We start from the raw sequence: 12,468 nt of genomic DNA on the forward strand, positions 1-12,468 counted from the left end.
CAACAATGGGTCGAATCGCGCCTTTTGTTATGAAATGCTCTTTTGGAAAATTTGGTTTGATTTTCGCAAAAAGTTTTAAACTTGTTTTACTCTTTGGTCTATTTTGTGGCAAAAACTTTTCGATCTTTTATAGAATTTTATAATCCTTAGTGTTTTATAGTTTGAAAAGTTTTAAATTTTTTGAAAAATTTAGTTTACCTAACACTTGAGGGTTTTACAAGAATCGTTATGCGCAACATTTGCTATCCCACACTTTAAAATAACATTGTCCTCAATGTTAAGATACGGCGTATCCTACACTTTAGGTTTTGAAAGAGGCGTTTTGTTATTAAAAGTTTATGTTGATGGGGTTGCCAATCCCACACTTAGTTTTTGAAGTGGTATACTAGTTTGCTTATATTCTATTGAAAAAAGTGGTGAAGACGTAGTACTCCCCTATGGTCGCAAGGTATGTATGGTTGGTTCGCCGATTGTGGTTTTGGCGCCATCTTTGTTCAGTGCGTCCTTGCTCCAAGTCGTGCTTCCATTCTTGTACGGTCTCGATTGTCGTTGTGTTTGTGATGTTTTATTCATGCTATTTTATTCTAAATATCATACAGACTTAAAAACATAAAGTTGTTATGCCAAGATCGGTGTACAGACATAATAATGTAATAAGTAGTATAAGTAATCATAAAAATAGTTCAGAGATATGAGAAGTTATGGTTGAGGTGGTAAGGAATACAATACACTGGTGCGGGGCTGTCTTGGGTGTCTAAGGGTTGATTGCCTCTCATCGGTCATCTCCTCATCTATAGTGAATTGCTGTGCTAATTCTGCCGTGTTCATTCCCGAGGATACTCTGAACTGAATCTCATCTGATCGTGCGATCAGTCCTGTGAGCGATGAGGTGCTCGTGTGAATCATAGGCCCTTTACGCCAACCCATACCGTCCTGCAGATCTCTACCCCAATGTGGGTTCACACCCATACCATCTATACCCTGCGTGACTCCCTCAGTCATATATCGGTTTGTAGCCTGATCCCATACGGAAGCCTGAGCGTCAGTGGATGTATCTCTGTGAGTGATCATGTGGGATGTGTCAAACAGGTTATCGACGAAACCCGCAGCCCCTGTTCTTTGTTCCCTAGGAGGAGATGGGATGACTGTATGCTGCGTGTAATGATGCTGAGGTGGAGATGGGTGTGACGACCCGGGAATTTTCTACTAAATTTAAACTTAATCTGTATATGATATCGATACGATAAGCAAAGTCTATTAAACAGAGTCTCAAAATTTTTGAACTATTTTAATAGGATCATTTGACCTCTAACTATCCTCGACGATTCATGAACATTCGTGTGTAGGTAAAGTGTAAACGTATAAAAAAAAGGAAATTAATATAAATATAAATGTATATTATAAATTGAAATAATAGAAATATAATATAGTTATTTAGATTTAAAATATAAATAATAATAAGAATGATTAAGTTATTATTAAAAATGAATATATAAATATATGATATGAGATTTGATAAAGTATAAATTATTATATTGTTATCATGTTTTATTACTATTAAACTTATTAAATTATTAATTTTACTAATACTATTTTATTTATTATTATTATTAATATATTTTTTTTATATATATCAATATTATTATCAATATTATAAATCTTATTATTATTTAGGTAATTATTATTAGTATTAATATTATTATTGTTATTATTAATAAATGTATATATACAGTTTATAACTAGATACCTATATCTGTATAAAATACTGATACACATATACATACGTACAGCTAAATACATATATACATACAATTACAATTATATATACTTAAATATACAGAAAAATTTACGTATTCAGGCTACCATCCTTATCAAACTATTTTGGTAAATCATTTTATATCTACAACCTAGTACGAATTATGCCCATTAGTCTCATTAACAGATAAAAGCTGTTAGAATTGATTGTTTTATCTAATAGGATTAGTTGGGTCGTACCAATTAAATTAGTAAATAAACGTTGATTCAATCATATTTCTGTATCAGCTAGTCGACTAAGAATATTATTATCACTTTTACATACATTTTATATTATGTCATTAGAGTCTGCTAAGGAAAATCAAACCCAAAAATCCAAGAACCACATGAACACTCTGTACGCTGTGTTTTTTTTTATATCAAAAGTTCAAATTCGATAAATTCTTCAAAATCTAATAATGTGGTTGTGTTAGGAATTGTCCATACAAACTATCTGTAAGTTTTCATTCATCAATTCTTTATATTACAATCAAATTTTGAAGTCAAAGTTATATGTTAAAAAGTCAAACGATCTGTTATTAGAAAAATTCGAAGTTGTTTTTGAGTTTATGGAGAAATTAACGATTTGTAGAGTTTCTATCAATGATTTAAAACATCTTTTATGTTGTAACCATAAGCCAAAACAGCCTTGAATCCAAACTCACGATTGGAGTTGTTCATCGTGGTTCAGGACCTGTTAACGTATTTTTTTTCTTTTAATTTTTTTTTTGTTTTTGTTAAAACAATTCAAATGTCCCACAAGCAAATCGTATCTGTTTCAATCTCACATACTAAATGAAACAAATTAATTTGATGTTAGGATTGATCTGATCGACTAGCTGTAGAAGAAGAATATTAGACAGAAATTTTTCGGTTTATATATTAATGGGTTTAATATAATTTCGAATAGTGGGCAACAGCCCAACTGGTTTGAGGTGTTAGCGGGTTTTAGAGGTCGGGGGTTCGAGTCCCTGGAAGTGCTGTATTCTTTTTAGGCCGATTTTCTTGAGGTAGTCACATCTTTTTATTTTTATTTTTATTATTATTATAATTATTATTATTATTATTATTATTATTATTATTATTATTAATTATTACTATTATTATTTACTATCATTATGTTAGTTGTTATTATTAATTATAGGATTATTGTTATTATTAATGTAAAGTATGATATTATTATTATTATTATTACTAGTATTATCAATTAAAATTTTTAGTATGATCATGACCAACATTATTATTATTAGTATTATTATCATTATTATGAACATAATAACATTTATCATTATAAATATTATAACTAGTAACAAAATGATGCAACTTATAATTATTTTCGTAAATATTAGTAATTGTACCATTTTTTTAGTACTATTATTACTATTATTAACTCAAGTATTATTATTATCATTATTAGTATTGTTATTATTAAACCTTATTAATACTTTTACAAAAATTGTTATTTTGTTATCATTACAACTATATAATCATTATTATTATCATTTTTACTGCTAATATCATTATTATTATTATTACTAAGATTCTTATTATAATAATTATATGTAATGTTATTTTTGTTATATTATCATTACTATCAAATACAACTATTATTACCATTACTACATATATAAAAATATACTTATAAGTAATATTACATAAAAGTATGAAATTATTTATATTAACAATCCTCATATAAATATTCACACATAACAAATTAAGTACTTTAAGAATAAATAAATAAATATATATATATATATATATATATATATATATATATATATATATATATATATATATATATATATATATATATATATATATATATATATACACATACATATATATATATAACTATATAAATGATAACCATTTTAAACATATATACAAATTAAATATATAATATAAAAGGTTATAATATATCAAATTGCTCAATTATGAGTATATGTTTTAATATATATATATATATATATATATATATATATATATATATATATATATATATATATATATATATATATATATATATATATATATATATATATATATATATAAATGATATAGGTTCGTGAATCCGAGGTCAACCATGCATTGTTCAGTTGTTCAATATAGTCATATGTATTTTTACTACAAAATACATTAGGTGAGTTTCATTTGCCTTTTTACCCTTTATATTTTTGGGCTGAGAATACATGCGCAATTTTTATAACTGTTTTACGAAATAGATACAAGTAATCGAAACTACATTATATGGTTGAATGATCGAAGCCGAATATGTCCCTTTTTGATTGGTAACCTAAGAATTAGTAAACCAGTCTACTAATTGACGCGAATCCTAAAGATAGATCTATTGGGCCTAAATAAACCCCATCCATTGTAGCGAATGCTTTAGTACTTTGATGTTGTTTTTATCATGTCTGAAGGATTTTCCGGAATGATAGGCGATATTCTTATATGCATCTTGTTAATGTCGGTTACCAGGTGTTCACCATATGAATGATTATTTTTGTCTCTATGCATGGGACGTATATTTATGAGAAATGAAATTCTTGTGGTCTATTAAAATGATGGAAATGATTATTTATGTTAAACTAATGAACTCACTAACCTTTTGGTTGACACTTGAAAGCATGTTTATTCTCAGGTATGAAAGAAATCTTCCGCTGTGCATTAGCTCATTTTAAGGATATTACTTGAAGTCATTCATGGCATATTTCGAAAGACGTTGCATTCGAGTCGTCGAGTTCATCAAGATTATTATTAAGTCAATTATAGATAGATATATTATGAAATGGTATGCATGCCGTCAAATTTCGATGTAATGAAAGATTGACTTTTCAAAAACGAATGCAATGTTTGTAAAATGTATCATATAGAGGTCAAGTACCACGCAATGTAATTAACTGTTGTGAATAGTTTATAATTGATATGGACTTCGTCCGAATGGATTAGGACGGGTCTTTTCAATGGAGATCTTGTATACTGATGGCTCGGGCCTGCGCCTCTGGGGTCCCTGTGGGATACTAGTATCGGATACTCATGAGGATATGGCGGGACATTGAGTTGTCTGCCTGCATAAGTGTAAAGTGATCCAGATTCTGAAAGATCGCATGCTGAGCAAACCAACTCTCGTGTCCAGGTAGATCTCCCATGTGATAATGGTATGGCGAAAAGCACAGCCTATCCCCTTCCCCTACTGATGAGTGTCGGCGGGTGTCAGTGGGCCATCCCTGTGTGGTGGGATCATCCTCATCCCATGGTTCCTGAGAACCTCGCCGTCTCCGACCATCTCTCGTCCTCATATCAGGCCTAAACCCTGTAACTCTTAACCCTGGTACTGTCCGGTCCTATGAGTCAGGTATTACCTGATTAGCTGCAACTATTAACTGTTCACCCTCAATACGAATATACTCCCAAGTGTTCAGTAGCTTATTCCCTATCTCTTCTGACTCGGCTTCGATCCTATACCCAAATCTCTCAACACTCCCTAAAACACACATCATGCGAAGGAGCTTGGTGATAACGGTTCCTAAAATCGGCACAACTGTTCTTGCGGCATTCATTTCATTGGTGAATGCCTGAGCTAGAAGGTGTGCAACTTTCATATTTTGGTTGTGGATCATGGCGTTCATTAAGCGCATATCATTAATGGTAATGGAATCACCATGTTGGGTTTTCGGGTGAAGGGTTTTGGCGATGAGGTGGTAAAAAATGCGGTGTACGGGATTTGTGAATTTTGAAGCCTTTTTACTCGACCTCCATGGTTCATTATTAGAGGTGTAGGTGCGCCAGAAAGCTTGATGATCTATGTTATTCAGGATGGTGTACCCTCTTTTGAATACATAACGGTTAAGGTGTGACGTCTTGTATAGTTCTAGATGCTTTGCGAACTGCGCAAGAGTTAGGTGATACATCTGATCCTGGTGGCGGAAATGGATGCACTCGTGGTCGTTGTAATCCTCTTGGTCAATGTTCGGCTCGAATCTCCAAGTTGCCATGAATTCTGCGTATGACTCCTCATACACCTTTTCATGAATCTCAAACAGCTTTTGCCAGGCGCTGTTGATTTTCCCATGTGCTGTAAAGTTCAAAATCCCTCTAAGCTCATCGGCCCATCCACACTGTTCCATCATTACCCAGTTGATATATTTGTTGGCCCCTTTTTGCCGATTAATCCAATTCCTCATAAATGGTTCATTATCCGCTGGATCATCTTGCCCGAGGAGGTAGTGGGGTAACTCATATTCCGCCGGTAATAATTAGCCATCTGCAAAGGTCAAGTAATGTAGGTTATGTTCCAAAATGATAAGACTTAAAATAACACCTAGAATTTAGAAATGCATATATTTTTCGAAAAAAATTCGAAATGAGGGCTTTAAATATGGCATTTTCCAAATTCCTGTTATAGTCAATTATAGCCAAAGTTACCGCAAAACAATATCTAATCTCCTTACAAACTTATTTTCAAGCAAAATTCAAAGCGTACCCGTGATTATAATAAATAATGCTAAAAATAATAATTATAGCGAGTTAGTCGTAATAAGCAATTTTGATTAAAATATTATGATTTTTAAGCATACAATGATTCTAATGACCATTTTTGATTACCTCAAATATTTTTTATTATCAAACTTTAGCTATAACATTCTTAAGTCAAGGATTAAGACCGTTTTACCGAAAAATAACCATTTTGTCAAAAACGTACAAAATAAGAAAAGTCAAAGAGTAGGCTAAATTTTTACTAGCAAGTCAATGATATCTTCATTTAGGCTAGTTTTAAGGCAATCCTAAGTTTTAAAAATGTTTTAACTATAGGAATAACACTAGTCCTAATTAAGTGTAGTTTTACCAAAACATCAATTTTTAAGCAAACAAGCCTAAAGTGTTCCAAAATTAGTTTCTTAGCATCCTAAATGAATCATTAAGCCTAAATAAGCTATCAAAACATTGAGTTTCCAAAAATTTCACCAATTCCTAGCCTAAAACCTTAACTAACGAATCGAGAGCTAAAAACTATCCAAAATGCTTCAATCGAACCTAAAAACTAACACACATCAATCACATTATCTAACAAAGCATAAAGGAATTCAAAATTGGGCATAAAACACAATTTTTCTCAAAAGTCAAAAATTTGACTTTGAGTAAAAACTCGAAATTTAACCGTGAAAGAGTACCTTTTATGCCAAATTGACGATGGAAACGCGTTTAGGAGGCACAAGTGAGTCGGATTTGAGCTTTGATTTGTTAAAATGGTCAAGATTTGAGGTTGGAGTGGTGGTGATGGTGCGTCGGCCGAAGAACACACGGAAGGAGAAGAAGAAAAGAAAAAGGAGAAGAAAGAAGGAGAGGAGGAAAGAAAAAGGAAGAAAAATGGGCCCGTGTGGTTCGCGGGCTTATTTCGCCGACCCGACTCGCGAAATTTTTATATTTTTAAAATTTTAATATTTTCACTAGATTAATAAAAGGTAAATAAAAATTTGCTTCAGATCTTAATCCGGTTATTTTTGTTAATTAAACTAAAATTTAAAAGAAAACGGCAAATGGACGGAATAAGGTTAAAATATTTATTTTATTAATAACTCAAATTACACAGGTTCCACAACTAAGTTCCAGAAATGACGCAGAAAGAAAGATAAATTTAAAGCTTCTTTGACCATCCATAGTAAATCAGTGGAGTGTACCGAAAATATTTCAAAATCACTTAGCATTTTACACTCACGCTTTTGTAAATCTCCGATGTCGTCCATAAGTTTAACCAAAGCCCTTCTAACTTTTTTAACGTTCGAAATTCCATCCCTAGGTCCAGTATCTTGATAATTAAGTTCAAAAAGAAGTTTTGACACCGTGTCTTGAAATAAAAGGTCTTCCACGCAGTCAGGATCACCGATAGTAAATTTAGAATTTTTAGATATTTCTCGAATGACCTTTCTTTGTGGAGTTGTAAATGGAAATTTTGACATGGTGAGGATTTGTACAAGTTCAGAATAAATTTCCTTTCTTTTTGTGAAGAAATTCTGATGTATTCTTTCCTCGATTGAATCCGGAAAAACTTCAATTAATCTTTTGATAAGAAATGAGGCTGGATCGAAGTATAAGAAATCTCGATCTCCGTATTTTGAAATAGGGTTAGGTTTCTTGTTTTCAATCTAAAATTCTAATTCAGAAATCATTGCGGCAATATAACGGTTTATATAAATTGGAGAAAATTCCTTATCACTGAAGTGAGGGAGAAAACTGAAGAATGACTCTAAATCGAATGTGAAATCAATTTCTGCATCCTGATACGTGACGAAAATATCATCTCCACATTCTTTTAACAGTTTGTGAAGAGAACGAACTTGAGAACGCAGCTATGGAACCACTATAAGTCTAGTACATGGTGGATAACTAAGAGATTTATTGGGTAGATTTAAGTAAGGGATGGTTTAAATCATCAATGAGAATTTAACGCACTATAATACAAACTAAGCTTATAAATCTTTAAGGATGACTAAGAGCCATCAGAGATTCTAATTTGTCTACAAACCCTTAGATTTTACCAAACCATTGATAGAAAGGAATTCGAAACATAACCATAACCACCCATTTGGGTGATACACTAAGGTGTTAAGAAAGGTTGGATATTATATGTATATGGCTATGCTACTTTATTCGTGCGCCCAAGGTATGCATTGCATCCAAGATGGGCCGCTTATATCCTTAAACCGGATAAAGCGTCAGGAGTTGAGCATTGTCCATCCGATCAGAATCTTCAAAGCCTAGTTCCTCGTGACCTACTAATCAGGAAACCCCTTAGTAGGGAATCTAGTGTTCACACCAAGGTATATCTATCCAAAGAGTGTCTCATAATCATCCCGACACTACGTTATCTTAAATCATGGTGAACCACATCTTCTTTGTCCTTAGCTGTTGCATACTAGCTAGCTTATTTTAATTATATTGCATTAATATCTTAATTACAATTATATAAACTATTCAACCCAACCATTGCCTTTACATAATTTGATATTCCAGATAAAGTGGTGTCTAGAATAAACCGGTTGGACTTAGTTGTTGGATTTTCCAAACGGTCGCCAATTTATTGGGACCAAAAGGATCCTGCCTCTTCACGCAAGGTGTACCTGGCCACTAGTCTTGGATACTAAATTGTGTACAAACCCAATCTTAATTACTTAATTATCTGAATAAGCTCTGTTTCAAATTCGACCGCTCAAGGAACGATCCTAGGTCATATTTACCCTTGGTAACCCATAGGAAGGAATAATAGATTTAGGCCCAACATATATAAATTAAACAATCAGCTTCTTTTGTTGATATCCTGAATTAACATTTTGCGACCTAACGACACCGCTTAAATAAACCGTCCGATTCGGGCATATCATATGGAGAGTTAATTTTTGGCGCCGCTGCCGGGGAGCGGTAGTACGATTTGGAGCCTGTTTAGATTAGTTAGTTTTTAAAAGACCCTTTTGACTAAGAATAGCCTTGTCAGAAGTTCCTAGTTTACCGTAGTTAGGTTAGATAATATTAGCTTAATTTAGATTAACTAAAACGTTTAAAATGGATTTTCTTATTAGTGAACCTTTAGGATGGTTTAACCTACTTAGACCGCTAATATTTCTTCTGACACATCCTTTCTTCTATCCAATATTATACATTGTACCCATCCAACGAGATCCATGCTTACCTGCCGATAGTTCGACGATGGCCGCACGCATCACTCTCGCTGACATCACCAAACACTCGTTAGAAGGACAAGGAGGACCGATACTCTATCCAGAGGTTAACGGAGCGTCTTTTGTGCTTAAGCATAACATTATACAACTCATTCACAACCATTGCCAGTTACACGGCTTACCAATTGACGATCCCAACTCTCACTTAGTTAGATTCATCTCCTTATCCAACTCATATAAGCAAAACGGGGTTGAACAAGATGTAGTTCGCCTATATCTATTCCCCTATTCCTTAACTCTTCATGCAAATACATGGTTCAAGGGGTTTGAACCAAACTCTATCACCTCATGGTAGGAAATGGCAACAACTTTCTTAATCAAGTACTTTCCCCCATTAAAATAAATCAGACTTAGGAATGATATCGTAAACTTTCAACAAGTATACGATGAATCACTCTACACTGCATGGGAAAGATTCAAATATTTGCTTCGAATATTCCCGAACCATCGTCTTGAGAGCTCTGTTTAAATTTTGACCTTCTACAATGGTCTGAACCAGAATAACCAGTCTACTCTTGATGCTGTTTCACAAGGTAACTTCATGAAATTCACTGCTGATGAGGCATGGAGATTGATCGAGGAGATGACTATGCACCATCACGATTGGAACACGGAAGAGCACATTTCATCAGGAACACTGCTTTCCGCCTCCGATCCTATTGAAAATAAAACCATCAAATTTCTCTCGGACCAAATAGAAAACTTCATCAAAGAAGTTGAAGAGCTAAAGAAACTCCTGCAACATGTGTCTCAAGTGCAATTATGCCAGAATTGTACTAACCCACATCCGGCCAAGGTATACGAGGCTGAATGTGAGGACTCTGTTGTCTACTCCGATAAGATCATAGCTCATTCGCACAACCCACCCACCAAACCCACTACCCCACCAGAGACAAGTCCAGACGATGTCCTACTGCGAATCATCCACATGATCACAGCAAGACAAGACGCAGCTGACTTAGTCATGACTATTCACTTGAGTAGTCTTGAAAATCAAATAAGCCAACTAAATCAACATCTCGATTATCTAGGTTGTCTTAAAAATGACTCAAAGGTGGCACATAGCCAACCATCAGTTTCTTCTAAGGAGAAGAAACTAACTAATACCCGTTCGGTAGTAGTCATTGAGCCATCACCTAAATCTACTAAGAAAGCACCTATTCCATTCCCTGCCCGTCTCAAGCAAAGACACAACAAGATTAAATCTTAAACAAGATGAAATCTTAAACAAGATGAAATCTTTCAAGCTTGATGGTAAATTTTTGGACACTGTGTATAAAAATCCTCATAGTAAGAAGTATTTTAGGAAACTGCTATCAATCAAGGATAAGATACCCGAAGTACCCAATGTCCCACTGAACATGGATTGTTCAACCATTCTCTTAAATACTCTTCCTGAAAAACTAGGGAACATCGAACGATTTACCCTTCCTTATAGATCTAGTACTATCTATTCTCTCGCTGACCTTGGTGCCAGTATCAATCTCATGCCCTACTCACTGTTCCAGAAACTCAAAATTGGAAACCTTAACCCTACCAAAATGAGCATCCAGCTGGTTGACTAATCCACTAGATATCCTAAGGGAATAGCTGAGAACGTCATGGTTAAGGTCGACAAATTCCTTTTTTCCAACCGACTTTGTGGTTATGGACTATAAAGAAGACATGAAAACCCCTATCATCTTAGGAAGGCCTTTCATGAATACAGCCAAAGCAATCATTGACGTTTATTCACGGACTGTCACCTTGAGAGCCAGTGGAGAAGAGGTCACTTTCACGATCGACGATTCTGTATGTCCTTCTGATGGGAACGCCGAAGTAAATACCATCTCCACTAGGAAAGTCACTTTCTATTCCGAGAATGAAGAGAGGAAGATAGAAGTAGAAGACAAGAAAAATAACCACTCCACACCTACCCAATCTTCACTCCCACCTTATTTTGATCTTTTAATGACTGGAGAGGATTTCGTTCTAGAAGAACTCTCTGAACCAATTATACTTAAATCTCCCGACCAGAGTGACGAGGAGGTGGATGAAGAAATTGAAATGGAAAGCCCGGATGAGAAGAAAGAGATGGAGGATTCTAGCACCGAAGTAGTTGTTAATGTTGCCACCATATTGGAGATGTCAATGGACATCGTCCCACCTCCATCCTTAGAATACAACATTACGACCAACCAGAAGTCACTTAGAAGAAATATGGGTTTTGCGTCAGGGCTACCCTATAAACCATCACTTAAATATATAATGACATACACATTATGGAGTGATGAGGACCCCTTTGACCAACCCGCATAAATCAAAGAGATAAAAGAAGTTGATAGCTTTGTTATACCTCAAGTTAAACAAAGCATTCACTTTAAACCACATTCTCCTCTCATTGGACATACCTTATTCTATGACCGCTTCAATCCCATTGGTATGTTCCAATATTACCTTGTGTCTACTGATGGATGCACTTGAATACATATCCAAATAGATAGAGTGCTAACAAAATTCCAAATATTTACCATTCGAAACCTAAACCTTTTTAGGAATAACCAATTAAACTGAATTCGCATTCCGAACCCTATATTTTTGGAAGTATAAATTCCTAGTCAAATTTATGTCTTTTCATTAATCTAATCTTAAAGCTAATAGAACTACTCTCAACTTCGAGATCGGACTATTTGTTTAAGATATGAATTAAACGCCAAATATTGTGAAATGATTTCAAACTTATAGCCACTACCTTATGACATAATAAGTATGGACCAATGAGGCAGTAAAAGAGTCCCAATGAGGGCCAAACTTAGAAAAAATTGCCAAATGTAAAGCTAAATGCTAAGCATGAAAGCAAAAGAATTGGGAAAGATAAAAGAGCCCAATGAAAGCCAAAATGAGTGATGAGAGCGAAAGAAAAGAGTTCCAATGAGAACCACACACTTTGAAAAGCTCTGGT

General features: G+C 34.0%; 1 non-coding gene across 1 annotated transcript; it reads right to left on the reverse strand.

The window, feature by feature from the left end:
• Positions 1-9,873: 9,873 nt before the first annotated feature.
• On the reverse strand, positions 9,874-9,980 carry LOC139846013 (small nucleolar RNA R71). The gene has a single exon (XR_011758761.1). It is a non-coding gene; the product is annotated as a small nucleolar RNA R71 (small nucleolar RNA).
• Positions 9,981-12,468: the final 2,488 nt, after the last annotated feature.

This window comes from Rutidosis leptorrhynchoides, chromosome 4 (genome assembly GCF_046630445.1).
Source record: "Rutidosis leptorrhynchoides isolate AG116_Rl617_1_P2 chromosome 4, CSIRO_AGI_Rlap_v1, whole genome shotgun sequence".
In the NCBI taxonomy this organism is placed as follows: domain Eukaryota; kingdom Viridiplantae; phylum Streptophyta; class Magnoliopsida; order Asterales; family Asteraceae; genus Rutidosis; species Rutidosis leptorrhynchoides.